This window comes from Meles meles, chromosome 1, assembly GCF_922984935.1.
Source record: "Meles meles chromosome 1, mMelMel3.1 paternal haplotype, whole genome shotgun sequence".
In the NCBI taxonomy this organism is placed as follows: Eukaryota; Metazoa; Chordata; class Mammalia; order Carnivora; family Mustelidae; genus Meles; species Meles meles.
Window position 1 is genome coordinate 179195445 of NC_060066.1, and position 13575 is coordinate 179209019.

Below are 13575 nucleotides of genomic sequence, written 5' to 3' on the forward strand. Positions count from 1 at the left end.
TCCCAAAGACTGCTGTCCAGCTCCTGGCCCAGAGGGGATGTCTGTTACATGTGCAAATGTCAGTCTGTGGGTAGGCCTCTTCATGGCATGGATAATGCACAGGGAAGACTTTACACCTGTCCTGAAACTGTCTTCTAGCCATCCATCATCTATCTATCAATCAATCAATCAATCAATCATCTATCTTCTATGTACCTATCTTTCTCTCCACCTGCAACTCTCTCCTTCACACATGTGTACACACACATTCTTATACAATTCCTGTTCACTTAGAGTCCCAGACATCCAAGACAGAAAGAAACTCTGGACTGCCCCTCCCCTTTCCAAGTTCACAAAAGGAGAAGGCAGACACAGGCTGCAGCTGAAGAGAGGACTCCTTGGAGGTGGTGTGCTTACAGGCAGGGCAGGACAGATGTGTGGGTGTGCATAAGTGGGGACCAACAAGGAATCCTGCCCTCCACATGGTGGGGCCCAGGTGGCAGGTCCAGGAGGGGCAGTGGAGTGCCGAATTGGACCTGGGACCCCATGAGAAGCCTGCCAGCAGGGAGCTAGGTAAGAGGCTGGAACACTTCTCCCTCTGGCCACAGTGGATCCTGGAGGCAGACTGGCCCAGCACTTGTGGGGGTCCTTCTCTGTTCCCACAGGCCCACAATCCACCTGCCCTCCCAGGTCAGAGGGGCGTAGAAGGAAACTTGGGTAGCACTGAGTACTTCCCGTCTGCAGAGTAAGCAGCCCTTTGCTCCTCCAGAATGTGTCTGCCTTCTCTCTATTCTTTTCCCAAGACCCAAGGCTCAGGTTTCAATTTCTCATTCTTTTGCCTCACGTCTAAAAACATTTTCCTTTTCTGCGATGGGGGAAAACAGGGAGGAGGGGGCAGAGGAGACCCTAGCTGCCCAAGTAAAACAGACGGATGCCTCACTCCTGCCTTAGTCCGCATCCCCTACTTGCTGTGTGACCTTGGGCACCTTCCTGCCCTCTCTGGGCTTCAACATCCCCTCCATAGAATGAAGAGCCTCTGCAAGATCCAAGACCCCTCCCTCGCCTGAACTTTTCAACTTTCCCATCCTGCTACCAGGATGTGTCACCTAAAACTTTGAACAGGTGAAAGGTGGGAGACATTGGGACTGCGTTTTAGTTTTGTCCATGAGACCAAGTTCTGTGCAGCTGTCTCCTTTGATGTACACTGACAAGAAGGCCCATCCCCTGGGGCTGTCAAGGCCATCAGCCCCATGCCAGCTCCTGAAGAAGCCCCTGCCAGCAGTCTACTTTCTTTCCTGCCATTCTTAACCAGCGCCTTCTCTGTCCAGCTGCTCCCCTGAATGAGGCTCAAGGCTTCCTGAAGTGGAAGAGGGCCAGTCCCCAAAATTCGGAACAGGGGAGGGGGGCAGCAGTGGTCAAGTAAAGAGATTCAGAGCCCTGAGTTGGAGGGTTCTAAAACATCTAAACCAGGAAGGAATTGGACTCCGAGCCCACATTTACTTCCTGCATGCATCCCCAGAACCTCAGGGCCAGGTGGGGACTCCTCACCTTTCCTGGCCCAGAGAGGGCCACAACTGTCTCCTGCCTGCAGTCCATGCTTCTCCTATCCTTTCTCCATGAAGCAGCCAGAGGGCAGCTTCTCAGTGGAAAGCCTGGCTAGTCACTTCCTGTTTCATCACTTCCGGGGCTTCTTGCCTTTCCTTGGGTGAAGCCTGAGCTCCACATTCCTCCTTCACACCCACTCCAGCTCACGGGGTCATCTGCACATTTCCCCCCAAGTAGCCAGCTTCCCCGGGCCTTTGCATGGACATCAACACCACCTGGAGTTCCTTTTCTTTCTCTTCCACATGACAAAGGCACGCTCCCACAGACATGCCATAGACACCACTGCGGATCAGATTGCCTCCTCCGAATCCCGGATGTGGTCCTCCCCCGGCAGGATGAGTCCCTCCTGCTGCGGCTCCCTCCACCCCAAGTTCATCCCGGTGCCCAGTTTTCACATGGTGTGCTAGCATCTTGTTGCAAGGCTTCCTTGGGCACCTCCTTCCTTGCTCCACTCCGCCTCTGACCTTAAGCTCTTTGAGGATAGAAATGGTGCTGATTTGGTTCTATGGCCTCCGTAGCCGACGAAGAGCCTGGCAGTAATCCACACTGGAGGAGTGAATGAGAACCCAGTCCACACATGCAGCTTCTGCCCCTTCTCAGAACAGCCCTGCTGCTGCTTAGGGGGAACAGAAGTGTCTTAAAATGCCCTAAGGAAGGATGATAATGTTTACAATGTTTTTAGGGGGCTAGTTCACTAGCCAGGGAGGACAAATCTTATTCTCCCCACTTGCAGATTGGTGAACTAAGGCCCAGAGAGGAGAAAGGCCTGTCCCACCTTCTCGTAGCAAGGTATCACCAGAAAAACCAGAGTAGGAACTTCACGCGGCCTGCACAGATCAGGACCCACATTTGAACCTGGGCCTGAGCCCTGCCCTTCCTGCTGCTAGACACACTACTCCAGCCCTGAAGCAGTTGGTAGCCTGTGGTGTAGCCCACAAGCCATTTCACTCATCAGCAGGGAGTGCTCGCAGGGCCAGCCCTCGCCTCTGGTCCCAGGCCCCCCGGAGATGCCCATTCTGGTGCCGCGGCTGCCGGGAACCCAAAGCGGAGGTCTTCACGCTGCTGGAGGGCCTGCGAGACCACCCCCCTCCGCCTGCCTGTACATCGGTAATTGCCATGTGGTCAGACCAGAAGGAATTAGACGAGCCCTCAAGGAATTTCATACTGATTTTGCAAATGAAAATGGGGCTTTGCCTTTTGAAGTCTAGGCAGCTGTGTCAGCAGGCAGGTCTGAGACAGCAGGGACAAGGAAAGCTACAGCTTTCAACCTGTGGATCAGCCGCTTCATAGTAATGGTGATGGTGGGGGCCGCCGTGGTCACCGCTGACTGACCGCCCGCCGTGCACACCATTGTCCCTGTGCGGGGGTCAATCTGCGCGTCTGGGGTCCCCACCATGTCAGCCTCACAGCTGACGATCCTGCCAAGAAGAGCCAAAGAGCCGAGTCCTCCAGCCAGTGGAGTGTAGAGCTCGTGGGCTGACATGGAAGGCCCTGCACCCCGGACCCTTTCCGGGCCTAACTCTGGACACAGGCGCTTTAAGAACAGCATGCACTTCCGGGCCCCGTGACCTTGAATGCGCTTCCCTCCCAGCGCCACCCGTCCTGCACAGCCCAGCCTGAAGCTACTTCCTTCACCAATGCCCAGGCTGCCTCAGAGACCCCCCCCCCCCCCCGCCAAACCCGTTTTTTCCTTTTATCATGAACTTAGCACTCCGTCTTAGAACTGCGTATTTGTCCATCTCCTCCACCGCCTGGATGTTCCTCAGCTTTATGCATGAGACTAGGTTGGCCTAGATGATTCTCTGGGTCTTTCTGATCCATTTTGCTCTTTTTTTCCCCACCTGCAGTGTTGATTCAATTTAGGAGATGGGATGTGGTGACTGGGGAGCAAAGACCTCTCGTGGCAGAGCAGGGACCGTGGGGCAGGGAGGGCTGGGTGCGCTCAGCCGGGCAGAGCTGACACTCGTCACATCGACCGGCCGATGGGGGAGCATGGAAGTCACTTACTTTCCTGAGCTTGGTTTCCCTGCCGGTAAAAGGGGGTCGATCACCAGGACCCCACCCAGCTCTTGGGAAGAATAAACAAGCTTCCATATGCAAAGTGCCTAGAATCATAGACTGTTTAAATCTTGTGGTCTTGGGGTAGCGCTGTCCTAAAGTGTTATGCTCACAGAACCTGACTCCCAGAGCTGAGAGGTGCCCCCACACTCTCCTGTTTCAGGGGGACCTGGAGAGAGGGTCCCAGAATTGATCTGGGCCAGAGCCAGCAGCACCAGAATCTGGGTCTCCAGCCTGCCTCGGGCTTATCTGTGCCTCAAACTGAAAGCCAGGGGACCCCTTTGCCCTCCAACAGGACAGACCCCACATCAGCTCCCTTCCTGGCGACCCCCAAGAAGGGCCTGTCCCTTCCCCCATACCCAGCCTATCATCCTCCCTACCAAGCAGAACGCTAATCTCCTCGTGTGGGTGGCTCCGGATTTATGAGCATTTCCTGGCATGACTTGAAGGACAGAAGAGGAACGCTGGGATCTTTAAGGGTGGTCTTTGGGTGGAGAAGCTAGGCATTCGGAGAAAGGAAGGGAAGAAAGCTAGGGTGAGTCAGCCTCTGCTGCCCGCCCAGGAAAGCACAGAGGGCTAGCCCAGCCCACACTGCAGTGCGGAGGGAGGATGTGGCCGGCACCACTGGGGTCCGGCCGGTGGGTGTTCAAGGAGCTGGGACCAGCCACACTGGAAGCCACGTTCAAGGTTCTTTGGGTTGTGGCTGGGGTTTGGGATGGGAATCGGGAGGGGAAGCGAGGAGAATGCTCACTTGCTCCCCCTTCAGGAGGAAGACAGAGCTGCCTTCATCTTCCCTCTGATCTTACTCCTGTTCCCCTGGATTCCAGATCAGAAGGGTTACCACAGCATTCTTCTGCTCAGACTGCAGGCCTTCCCATCTCACTCAGGGGGAGCCAAAGGCCTTCAAGGCCTACAGGCCTTAAGGGATGTGTTCCTCTGCCCACCTCGCCCTACCTCCAGCCGTGTCCTGGAAATCCCTTTCCTCTCCAGATGGATCCTCTGTTCTCCATGCTCGGAGCCCAGAGCTGCTGGGACATCACCTGGCCTCCTTTGTCCTGATGTCAGTGGGGAGCGCTGGCAGGAGGGGAAGAGAGCTTGGACAGTTTGTGCCCCCTCCTTCCTCTCTGTCCTCCTAGGCCAGGGAGGGGTAGCTGTGCTGTCCTCCGATGTTCAGGTCCCTCACCTCTCCCCCCCTTCCCCGTTAAGGTTTGGGGCAGGAAAGTTTCCATCACTGCTACTCCTCAGTGCCCCCCCCCCCGTCTGCACCTCTATCGATGTTCCGTCATTCAAAGCACTTCAGTTACCCTTGCAGTTGAACTTACTTCATTGGAACTCGCTTCATGGACCGCACGCCATGTGTTTTCCGTTGAGTCCTGCCTGAGACAGACCTGACTACCTGTTCCCCCTCGCTCACTCCTCTCCAGTCACACTGACCTCCTTCCTGCCTGTCACACCCAGCAGGCCTGCCTCTGCCCCAGGGCCTTTACACTTGCTGCCTCTGCCCCACACCAGTCTTCTCTCTGTGTCCACAGAACCACCTCCCTCAGCTCCTTCTCCTTCAGATCTGCAACGTCACTTCTCTTGTACCTTTACTGGGCATCATCCCCAAAATGTCAACCCCCAACACACACACACACACACACACACACACACACCCTCCTGTACTCCTTGCCTTGTTTCCTTCTTAGTCACTAACTCTCTAACATACATGTTTTGCTGGTTTTGTTTTTGTTTACTGTCAACTTCCTCCCACTAGAGGGAATGTTGTGTTTACTCCTGTACCTCCAGAGCCTAGAAGAGCATCTGATAATTTCTCAGTACATACTACCTCGATGCATGTGTGAATTGGTCCTCTGTATGGGTGGGTAAACCTAGGCCCAGGGAAGGCAAATGACTTGCCTAGACTCAGACAGAAATGAGATCTCTGGTCCTCCCTGCCAGGCCAAAACCAGTGCCTGGCTCCAGGAAACCCTGTGTTTATTTGGATGCCTGCTGCTCGGTAGCCCAGTGTCCGGAGACAGGATTCTGTTCCGAGGGCTCAGGGGACTCAGAATACTGAGCAGGAAGCAGGGAAGTTGTCGGCACTGCTTTGGTGCTATCAGTGGGGCGAGGAGAATAAACAAATAAACCTCAGCCAGACCCCGGTGGGCTCTATCCTTTGAGAAACGCTCCCCCAGGCTGGAGAAACCTTCCCATGGGTGGAGCAGCCCTGCGCACCAACCCCAGGCACGGACAGACTGATGCAGCCCAAGGCCCCCGGAGCTCCGCTTTCCCAGCTCTGGGCCCGGGATGGTACTGGGTCCGGGCAGGGAGCTGCTGGGGTTCCAGGCCCACTAACTTGCTCCACTTTTTATTAATTCACTCTACAAGTATTTCTGAAGCATTTACTATGTGTCAGACTCTGTGCTCTCTGCTGCAGAAACAGCTGTGACCAAGTCAGAGGATTTGCCTGCCCGTGGCACGTCAGCAGGGGGCAGGGAGGACAAGCATGAAACAGCCGTGAAGCTGGGGGAGGGCAAGCGTCCGAGCGGTGCTGTGCTCTGGGAACCTGCCTGGCCCCCAGCCCAGGGAGGCTTTCTGAAGAAGGAGCCCTATGGCCAAGTGGCCGATAGGTGTGAACCGATGGGTGGAAAGGTGGTTTCAGGCAGAACAGAGCAAGGGGATGGCCCTGAGGCAGGGGAGAACTCGGCATGACGAATGAGAATCCGACAGGCCAGGGCAGAGAGCCATAGCACAGGAAAGCTCTCCAGGAGGCGGGCTACCTTGGCAATCATGACCTCTCTCCTCCCCTCATGTCAGCTCTGACCAGGCCCACGGCTAAGGTTCTAGCACCCCTCCTTCTTCTCAGCTGACCCCCACTCAGACGCTGGGCCTCCCATACTGGTCCCTGTTTGTCTCTTCATGTCTGTTCTTCCTACCAATGACCAAGCGGAGGTAGCTCGGCAGGTCAGGCCCAGGGGTAACCGAAAGAACCCAGTACCTCTCAGCTGGACCCAAATTGGAATCCCAGTCCCAGTCCATCAACTTGAAACCGTGTGCTGGTGACCTCACCATCCTCAAGGCCTGTTTCCTCAAATGTCATGTAGAAATAGCAATCCATTCTCTGGAAAGATTGTGGTAGAGGATGGTTTCCTAGCATCCTTACAGTGGCCCATGGAACATGGCCTCCTAACCAGTTCTGACATCATCTCCCATCACTGTCTTCCTTGTTTTCTCAGCTCCCGCCACCCTGGCCTCTGCTGCTTCTCACAGTTGCACAGGGCCTTTGCACCTGCTATTCCCCCTTACCTCATCACCCCCTGCCCTCTTTCCTCCTTTAGTTTCTCCCTGTAACACATATTGTATCTATCAGGGTTTTCCAGGGCAGCAGTTCCAGTTGGATGGATAGATGGATGGGTGGATAGATGGATGGGTGGTTGAACGGATGGATTGGGTGGATAGATTTATTTAAGGAATTGGCTTACACATTGTGGAGGCTGGCAAGTCCAAAGTCTACAGGGTAGACTGGCAGGCTGGAGGTCCAAGGGAAAGCTGATGCTGCAGTTTTAGTCCAAAGACAGTGTGTGGGCAGAATTCTCTCCAACAAAAGAGATTGGCCTCTTTCTATGAATGTCTTCCACTTACTGGATGAGACCCACCCTCATCTAATTATTCTGGAACATAATCTGCTTTTCTCAAAGTCTACTGATTTAAATGTCAGTCACCTCTAAAAAGTCTCCTCACAGAAACATCTGAGATCTCACAGAAATATCTAGAATAATGTTTGACCAGCTATCTGGGTACCATGGCCTAGTCAAGTTGACAAATAAAATGAACCATCATAAGAGCATCCTTTGTTAACTTGAGACTCACAAGCATCCCTTTAAACCATACTTCATCTCCAAATAAAGACAATAACATAGGACACCTGGGTGGCTCAGTGGGCTGGGCCTTTGCCTTTGGCTCAGGTCGTGATCTCAGGGTCCTGGGATCAAGCCCCGCATCGGGCTTTCTGCTCGGTGGGGAGCCTGCTTCCCCCTCTCTCTCTGCCTGCCTCTCTGCCTACTTGTGATCTCTCTGTCAAATAAACAAATAAAATCTTAAAGAAAAAAAAAAAAAGACAATAACGGGTCCTAATTCCACCTAACATGATACAGAGATTCTGCGTGCAACCAGAATGCGCTTCCCAGGATGAGGAGGCAAAGCCTTTGCGTAATGCTTTCTCTTCTCCTTGAAATATCGTAGCTTAAGTATGACAATATAAAGTTAAGAATACTTAAATATATGATCTAAAGTCAATATGTCTTATGCTACAGGCCTACAGCAGAAAAAAAGGAAAACGAGAGAGAGAGAAAATATTTCATACACATACAAAGATTCTTAAAATAAGGAAGAGGCACTCTTGAACTTTTGCTTTGGATTCTGTCTTTTTGCTTCTGTCGATGGTCCTGTGCTCATAGCTGCTATTTATAACTTCCCTCTACTCCCACCACACTCCTTTCATCCCTTTACCTTTTGCAGGCACCTCAGCTGGTTGTGGTTCACAACCACAACTGCGGGTGGGGTGACCCAGACCTTCATTAGGGAAGGATCCAGACCATTAGGAGTCCTGCCTGGACTGCGTTGTTGCGGTTTTGCATGACGTCGGTTAATCGCAGGGTGTGGTGGTACTAGGAGGCACCCTGAGGGATCTCGTGTGTTCCAGACAGGCTCTTCTCTCCCTCCCTGTGGGGCAGCCATCCATTTTCCCCGCTGGTCAGGATCCGTCTCGCCGGCTAGCACAGTGAAGCCCTTCTTTACCTGTTGATTCGGAGGCTTGATGAGCTCAAAGTGGCCGGAGGCGGTCTCGGGCCCCAGTTCAATGGAGTCATTGTTGTGTGCATCTGACGGGCCAGACATTATTAGTACTTTACTGATCACTTTGTTTATTCTCTGTTTGCCCCAACAGGTAAGCTCAATGAGAGCAGGATTGGGTCTGTTCTGTCGCTAACTAAATCCCCAGCCTCTAGAACAGTGTCTGGCACATGGCAGGTGCTCAGTAAGCATTGCTGAGGGGATTGGGGCCTGTGCTGTGATTTCCCTGTGCTTTGGGGTGAGAGGTACTCATCATCCACCTCAGAACCCCAGCCTGAGAGCCAGGTCTGTCCCAAGGAGCCCTGGGTTGCAGCACGTCCTCTGGCAGAGGGCGTCTTGCTGTCTGTCCTCACGCTGATGATGCTGGGCCAGCAAGTGAACACAAGGCTTAGGTGTTCACCATCTCAGCCCATTCAGGACTGTTTACTAGACTAATCTGGAACAATAAACCCGTCCCCACCCTCCTGGCGCCTGCCTCACTCCATCCTAGGCCTGTGTTTGAAAACGTGTTTAAATTCCGAGCCTACACTCAGCAGACGGCATGGGCCAGCCGTGGTAAGGGGGGCAGCCCTGGGATGCTCGGGTCCTCCCGGTGGCTGGGCCTCCACATGCGGTCATCCAGGGGGAGCAAAGTGGCCCTAGCCTCTACCCAGTGTTTGTTATTCCATGTCAAAGCTTTATCATAAACATTATCCTAGAGTGGGCCACAGCAGCTTTGGCGAGGAGGGTTTGTTATTCTAAAGTGGCTGGGGGCACAAAGCATGGAGGCCCAGGAGGCTGTGAGCTGCACCAGGCTTGGAAATTCAGGGTGCGTGGGAGGGAGGCAGAAATCAGGGCGAGGGTCTTCTGTGCCTGTGCACGGGGCCTCAGGGGCCCCACTTATCACCCTCAACTGTCACAGTCAGTTGGGATATCTGCCTCTGAAATGAGCTCCATAGAGGTGGAGACCACGCCCAATTCATCCACCAGCCCCAGATCTCTGCAGAGAATCCACAAAAAGTAACTGTTTGTTGAATGAATGAAGAAGTGTAGCTTCCCTGTATCTGCCGGAAGCACCCAGAATGCTCATGAAGAAGTACATATTCTCTTGAAGTTCCAGTCATGGGAACTTGCTCTGGAGCCAGACAGATATCATTTCAAAGCCCATATCTGCCCCATGCAAGCAAGCCATGTGGCCTTAGGCCCCTCTGCTTCTTTGGTTTCCCATCTATGAATCAGGACATGCTCTTTGCTAGCTGTCCCGTAGGGAGAGCAGAGGGAGGCCCCAGTGGGCAGTGGGCTGATAGGAGGATGGATTCAAGGGCTGGCCTGCCCAAGCCCAAGTGCATATCCCATCCCTCTCCAGTTCTGTCACCTTGGTGAGTACTGTCTTCGCTCTAGGGTTGGGATTTTTGAATCTATTAATTGGAGCTAATACTAGACTTACCTCAAAGTTGCTGTAAAGATTAAATAAATTAATATGAGCTTAGAAGATGTCTGACCCAGAGTAAGTGCTCCATAAACATGGGGACCCTAGTAATGAACCCATGAGGACCTCCTCATGAGTTGCAAAGGATGGCTAGGAGGTGGGAGGTGGAGAGGGAAGAGCATATAATTTGGTCACAGTCAGGTCACAGGCAGTCAGCAGTCTGCCTCCCAAAATAGCTCTCAAAATTCTGCTCTCCAGCTGTGACCACTGAACAAAGAGGCAGGCTCCCTGCCCTTACCAAGCTCTCAGTCTACACAGACAGGGAATGGGGACTCACCTGAGACAGACACTTTATGGGATAAGTGCCAAGACTGGGGAAGGAGGTGGGGAGGGTCTATGGAAGGCACCAAACCTGGGGGTCGTGGGAGTCCAGAATGATCAGTGTGAGTTTCTGTCCAAGCCCCACCACACTGGGAATGTCTCTTAAATGATCTGCTCTCAGTTTTCTGTAACATGCTAATAATAAATACTCTGTTGCTATTGTGGGCTATTTCACAAGGCTGCAAAAGGAAGACAGAATGAACATGTATGGGATGAACTTGGGCCATGCCAGTGAACATCCTGAAATCGAGCCCCAATCCGTGGCACCACAAAGGGTCCTGGCCTGGGCGTCATGCTTGGCTTTGAGTCTGCTCTGCTCCCAGCTTCCCTGTGTGGGCCTGGGTGAACTCTCTCTTGACAACTTTGGGCCCCTGGCTCCTTTCTTCTTCTCTATGATGAGGGGACAGGATGAGATCATGGTTCTCAAACTGGGCTCCGGGAGACCCATGGGTTCCACGAAAAAGCCAGGGGAGCCTCTGTTGTAGGAGGGCGTTGAGCTTCTAGGACTTCAGGCTCTAGTTGTCTCCTCATATCAATTGGGAAAAGTCCCACTTTTATCTACTCCACATAGTGAGTTCCAATAAGTTTCCTTTGGAAAACGTAACAATAAAAAAGGACTCTATGGCCAAAAAAAAGTTTTAAAAAACCGCTGGAACAGATGACCTACAGGGGCCCTTCCAGCTCCAATCTGGGAAGGTTCAAGTCTATTTTCTTCCAAGTTTTATTTACCAAGCATTCCTCCAGCTCTCAATCCACGCCAGGACTGTTCTTAGCACCCTATAGACGGTAATGTACTTAACTCATTGGAACACATCCATGCTCCCCGAAAGCCACAGGACTGTGGAAGTGACTCCATGGGTCTAGGGAGGCCCAGGGGAGCCATTTCCCCTCCAGCCAGGGCTTCTGGGCACCTGAATGGATGACCTCACCCCAGGCAGGTGTGCACCAGGGTGGGGCGTGGTCGCGGGAACCCGTGGATCCCAGCCCCGCAGGCAAGTGGAGCCTTCTAGCCTCACGTGGATGCTTTCATGCGAGGCCTGTTCAGTGTGGAAGGAAGTGCCTGTTGCCTTAGTGACATGCACAGTAACAGGGCCACTGCCTCCTGCGATGGGTGCCAGCCACCAGGCTGCCATTAACACCCTGCACCAGGTGGCCACAGATTGAATGTCAGGCGCTGGCCAGAGCCTGGGGAAGGCCCGGAGGTAGGGTCTGACCTCATGTCCAGCCAGCTTATGACGGGAAACAGCCCACGCCACTGCACGCCAGTGCTATCCGGCTCTCCTCCTGCCAGAATCAGAAGTGGGAGGGAACAGGCGGAGGGGATCTCTCCAGCACACTTGGCCCCGTTGCCCACGTCAATACGTTGTGTACCTTATTACATGAGCTTTTCTGGTCAGATCGTGTGTTCTGGAACGAGGTGGCTGACGTCCCCGATGGGAACTTCTACCCCGTGGTAGCAGCAGCCCCCAATTACAGACAGAGTGCCAAAGTTCCAGGGTCTCATCTGAGGGGCTTACTGAGTAGCCTTGAAATAGGAAGCTACGGACCACAGCAGGGGGCACTAGGTGGCACTAAGGTGCTAGGGAAAGGATGGAGCGACATCCTCTCGTCAACCGGCTCTGTGCTGAGAGCTGCAGACACAAAACGAGTAGGACGCAAGTCCTGTCTTCAAGAAGCTCAGAGCCTAGTGGGAGAGCCAGGGAGCTGAACGGCAGGCACCACCTCATGTCCGCGCCAGGTTGGGGGACAGAAGCATGGCGGATCGCTTGTCCATCGCCACAGCGGGCTGGGCAGCTCCGGCACCGGGTGTCTGCTCAGGTGTCCGGACCCAGTGGCAGGCGGGCCCTGCTGGGCTCAGCTGGCCCTACTCCCGTCGTCTGGGAGCTGGCTATCTGTTGGCTGGACTGAGATGGCCTCGGTGGGACAACTGAGGCAGTTGAGCTCTGCCTATCCCCCAGTGGGTTGGCACGCGCTGCTGTCAGAGCCGTGGAGCTGCAAGAGACAGCGGCAGCCACTGGTGCTTTCCAGGCCTCTGTATGCCCTGGTTGCTTATATCCAGAGTCCAGCGTCACAGTGTCAGAATGGGAGGGAGCCAGAGAGCTCTGTGGCCAAGGACATAAATCCGCGGACAGGTTAAGGTCTAGAGCCACTGTTGTGTCCGTCTGCCGTGCAAGGAGACTTGCATGGGGGCCTGACTCAGCCCCCAGGTGGTCAGAGAAGCTTTCCTGAGAAGACATTGGAACAGAGCCTGGAAGGCCAAGTCTGGATTTGCAAGTAGACAGCAGAGGCAGGAGGCTGTTGCGCACAGAGAACAGCATATAAGACGCCATGAGACACGAGAGTGCTGAGTAGCTGGGTGTTTGGAAACAGGTGGGCTGAGTAGGAAGCGAGGTCCTCGACCACAGCAGGGTCCAGGTCACTGCCTGGCAGGCTCTGCTGAGAAGCTAGACCTTTACTCTGAGGGCAGGAGGCCCCTGTGAAAGTTTTGAAGGAAAAAAAAAAGAGGGTGAGGGAGAGACAATCAGATTTGTGCTTTCAAAAGGTGACTGTGGCGGATGACTATGGGATGGGGGAGGGGGAGTAGTCTCCAGGGAGGGGGACGGATTGCACTGGGCCCAGTGGGAGATGCTAGGGACTGAACTGGTGAGGTGACAGGCCAGGGACTGTGGTCCGAGGTGGCAAACAGATAATGGGCAAACAACATGCTCGAGGCCTGAGGACTAGCGGGCCAGCTGGGGCTGGGCAACTACAAGGACAGGCAGCTTGAGACGACCTCCAGACCTTCTGCCCAGGAACTGCAGCAGCTTTTCCCTACACCTGTGCTAAAGAACCCAGATCATGGTTACACTCCTCCCTTTTTTGGATCAGAGGAGTCTGGGATACACCACACATGAAGCTAGTTCCAGTCCCTTCCTCAGTTTCCCCATCTAAAATGGGACATTTGAGATCATCTCTTGGAGCCTTCTTGGGCAGGCCATGTTCCATCAGAGCGTGGTCCTCATGGCAGAAGCAGTCAGACCCCTAAACTACACATCCTGGGCTCCCCCTCGGAGATGCCAGTTCCGGGCATGGGGATTGGGCAACTGATACCTTTGTTTGGTGCTCCACGTGATCCTGACGCCAGGTCGGTCTAGCTAGGCTGCAGCTGTGTCCCCAGGGCTCCGAATAGTGGCCCGGAGCTCAAGGAGCTTCAGTGCCAGCATGGGTCAGATTCAGAGAAGCCTGGCACCTTGGGCCTTTGCCTGGAGTGGGGATGACTTCTGGAAGAAGTGGCCTTTGGGTGGGTCCCTGACATCTAAGTGGGTTTCCTG

General features: G+C 54.0%; 1 protein-coding gene across 2 annotated transcripts in view; it reads left to right on the forward strand.

The window, feature by feature from the left end:
* Positions 1-13575, forward strand: part of TRABD2B (TraB domain containing 2B) — a 200324-nt gene that overhangs the window by 153517 nt on the left and 33232 nt on the right. The window lies entirely within an intron of this gene.